Below are 4586 nucleotides of genomic sequence, written 5' to 3'. Positions count from 1 at the left end.
AAAAAAATATCATATTAGGGATTTCTATCTCATTTTTTAATGCTGAAAAATTATTGTCAAAATCTAACGAATTATTATCAAGGTGGATGGAAGAGAATATTTTAAAAAAAAAACAGAGAAGTAATGAAATTGAGTAATGAAGGGTGGCGTTTATTGGACCCAATTTAAGTTACATCGGTCAATCAAACTGGTTATGTTTTATGTGGTCTCGCTTTCATCTATCATGATTCACAAAAGTTTTATAACATATTTGTTTTTTATCAAATAAATAGTAATTTTTTAACTTCAAACGTGTGTATTTTTTCTTGAGTTTTGACTGGGACATTAGTTATTAAAAAATAATGTATACTTAAAAAATCATTTTCATTCTAAGCTAAAATTTATGTTTTGAAATAGTTTCGTATAGTATTAAAAAAACTTTCAATTTGTTTTCATTCAAATAAATTAAAATAACTTTTGAATTTAAGGACATGAAATTTTTTTTTTCACTTTTAATATCGTGATACAATCTATATTGATAACAAAATCAGTATTGTAATGTTCAGTTACCCTTAACGGTCTGAAAATATTTCAAGTTCATTTTTTTAATCAAGTATAATTAATTACTATATCAGTTAAAAGTATATAATTAATTATAATTTAATTGTAAATATGAGTACAACAAGAGTGATAAAAATAATAAAATGTTTTTTTTTTTTTTTTTTTTTTTTTGCCGCCGTTATACGTGGCATTACACCCAGTAAGAAAAAGTATCATGATGATTATACGGCAGCATTGGTCCGTTATGGGTTTATTACCAAATCACATATCTAGAATATTTGCCAAAAAGGAAGTAAAAATACATATCGGGGCTCGCAAACTAATATTTAAGCTAGAAAAAAAAAAACAAAGACAATATCAAAAACTTAGGGAATCACTAAAATCTAATGAATTACTAAAGAGAAATCTATCAAGCCTGTCAAAAGAAACAGAGAAGAAATTAAACTTAATTAGGTCAAACATTCTCGAGTTTCAACTGGCAATCTAACTGGAATTTTATATTTTTCATCGCAGTTTCCACTCTAGAGAATCGACAAATTTAAAATGAGCTTTTAATTCTTTTTGGCTTAAATTACTGTCTTCAACTTCTAATTAATTTTCGATTTCTTTTTTGATGAAGATTACAAAAATATGAATTTAGAAATATCGTGTATATTTAATATTCATAAAAACATTAATCTGACATTTTTTTTAATATTGTGACTTAATCGCACCAGTTCACGCATAGTTTTAATTTTTTTTTTAAATTATACTCCTGCTCCAAAAATAATAAAGTTGTAAGTTACTTACCAATAAATAATTACAGTAGAAGTCAAATTTAAGTTATTGTCCAAACGTATAAATTATACTAATTTTTCTAACTTCATTTTATACCGTTTTCTAATAACAGTTACTGAAATAATTCGAATGCTTAAAAAGGAGAACCTTTTATTTATTATACGCTTATGAATACTTGGTGAACGCTAATGAATACTTAATGAATTAGCAAAATGCAAGTACATTTTATAATAATAATATACTTTTTACGTTATTATAAGAGATAAAATCAGTTTTTAATATGTAAAGAAAGAAAGATCTCATGAGATTTGGATATGATAACGCGAAATAGAGATGCTTTTATTACCTTGAAGAATAACTAACTTTATTATTTATAGAAATATAATGGCATTTCAATATTTAGTTTTCTCTTTAGAACACATAAAGAGTCAGTTTTCTCTGTTCAGAATTATCAACCAAAAAACTATACCCTTCAGAAAAGTTTTTTTTTTATTCATGAAAGGAAATTTGATAAAACATTGGTTATTCTACTTTATCGAATTAAAGTTTTCTTACAAATAACTTTATGAATAGAAATGCAAAGAAGTTATTTTGGAATATCGTCTGCTTTTTGGAAAAAAACTCTAGTTTAAACTAGAAAAGTCACATTGTTTGACGTTATTGATAATGTGAAAAGTTGCTGAAATGTAATTAACAAAGGTTTTTGTAAATGTACCGATGGTCAAAAAAACGCAAGAATCTAATTCAACTTTTTGTATGCTTATTTTTGTTAAACAACAACAAAAAAAAAGTTACATTTCCTTTGGAACATAAGTTCATTCAAAAAATTGTCGATTTCGAGCGAATAAATTATTCGCTTTAAATCTGAAGTTATAATTTTGCGTGACTTTCTACTTTCAGATCTCATTTCATAAGATTAAAATTTTACTTATTTGAACTTTTCTAAAGTTAGAATTTTACAAACAAATCTTTGCGAAATTATTCATCCTTCTAAAGTTATAAGGTATTTGGGAGAAAAAGACTTTTATAGTGTTGCACAGATAATAATTTTATATCACTATTACCACTACGTAAACATATTCAATATTTGAAGAGATAAACCTTTTAATATTATTTGGAATATAAAAAAAGCGTTATTCGTAATTGAACCTAATCACCGTTTAATATATTTATTAACTAGAATATCTACCTTTATAAACTAAAACAGAATATGCTAAAGAAGAGACGAGATGACCCGGGTTCGAATCCCAGCGACGGCTGATCGATCGAATTCTGCTTCAGCTCACATCGACCATAGGGGTAGATGAAGCATAGGTTAAATTTACCTAGCCATCGGGCTAAAGTGGAAGGTTTTCGTGCTTTTCCTCACCACGTAATGCAAATAAGGATTAATTCCATCTTAAATTCTACCACGAAGGCTAAATTGTTTCAATGGTTGATCCAAGTTATATTTATTTAAACATTTCAAAGCTTTTTGTTTAAACCTTTGTTATAGGCTTATTTTTTGTTACTTTTTGAGCGTTCTTTAGTATTAAAATTATACTAGCCGCATTTTTTTAAAATTATTATTTGCATTTAAAAATTAGCTGTTAGGCTTTTTCGAGATACTAATTTCATTTCATCAACGGTCGATTGATATCGGTTTTATGGCTATTTAAACTCCGTAACACCTTGTAATTTTAAATTCAACCTAAAAACGCGGAAAAACAAGGAAATTCTTAGATTAAGCAATGTGATAAACTTGGGCTTAGTGGAAACTTTTAGATTGAAACTAATCCTCATTCACTCAGATAAAAACCTTCGCGGGTTAACAGGGTGCGTAGCCAGATTTTTCAACAAAAAATAAGCACCTTTTAAGCACTCTAAAAATATTTTTAATCACTTTCCAAAAAAGAATCATAATTAGGATCTGTGCAGTAATAAAAATGGTTTTTTTCTATCGTTTAAAGTTCTCAATTTATAAGCATAAAATCAATAAAATTCAAAAACATTTTCAAAAATTTTACATAATCATAATAAAATAACTACTTTTTGATAAATATTGCAAAGAAAATTGTGAAAATCATGCATTTTTTGTAATTTAGAACGACAATCGAATTAAGCACTTTTTACAAACCCTGAATAAAAAAAGCATATATAAGGGCTTTTAAAAAACGTAAATCAAAAATAAGCACCGTTAAGCACTTTTTAAAAACGCTACGCACCCTGGTTAATTTGATGATCTTCTGCCACTATGGAAATTTTCTAGTCATTTCATTTTCTTATTGACATTTCATTAATTTCGCTTCCTCTGAGGTAGTGGCGTAAATGAAGATATATTTTTCCTTCTTCTTACGTCTTTGTTTTTAAAATAAATTTGACTATAGACAAACAAACAAAAAATGTCATGTGTGTACAGTTTTTAATTACATTGCACAGCGAAAAAAAAATTTTTTTTTTTGTAGCACCGACACTATTTCTCCCGATTTCTTACGTTTGATCTCCTGAATCCGACTCCCGTTTCCCCATCGCCTACTTGACACACGCCCTCTTTCTCCTAAGTTTATAACTTTTCTATAATTTAAGTAACTAATTTGATTACGAATAAAAAATTTTTTTTAATTTCACCGTTAAATGTATGAAGGACCAGAGATATGAAAAGTTTTAAAACATGAGCAGTTATAGAAAAGATTTGGGGGATTCCCCCTTTAAAGTAGTAAACGCTATCATTAAAAATATTCCCCCCCCCCGCAATATTTTAAATAACTACCGACATATTCTAGCTTGCAGTCTGTCATTTCCTTCTTAAAACACCCTCGAACCAAAATATTTAGCCACAGTTTTAACTATAAACGGATACGGAAGTGAGGTCCTTCCAAACTTTCACTCTAGATTTTCAGTATATTTCTCTGAAATACAAACTTAAAATAAATGTTTTGCCCTGACTTTTTGGGCATTTTAATTAAATTCCCAGATATTCCAAACTCATAAAATTTACGTATTCTTCTCGATTTCCATGTTCTGTGGTTACCCTGGGGAAAAAAATACTTACTTTTAATCTTTTTTTAAAATTCTTTTTTACAATTTGGAAAGAACCCCTCAAATTTCCCATCTTTGTTACAATAGTTCATGAGTTATAACGTTCCATCTCTTCATTCCCTCAAAAGAAAGTGAGCGGTTAAAATAATAATTTTCCGTCTAGAAGAAGTCAACCAAGTTCTCGGGAGGAAGTTAGGAAGATTCACTATACGAATACTTCTTGATCTCTACCCCCAACCCGTTTTTTCCCC

The sequence above is a fragment of the Parasteatoda tepidariorum genome, chromosome 1 (assembly GCF_982258835.1).
Source record: "Parasteatoda tepidariorum strain Cologne lab strain chromosome 1, Ptep-v5.0, whole genome shotgun sequence".
NCBI lineage: Eukaryota > Metazoa > Arthropoda > Arachnida > Araneae > Theridiidae > Parasteatoda > Parasteatoda tepidariorum.
This window is presented reverse-complemented; position numbering follows the sequence as displayed.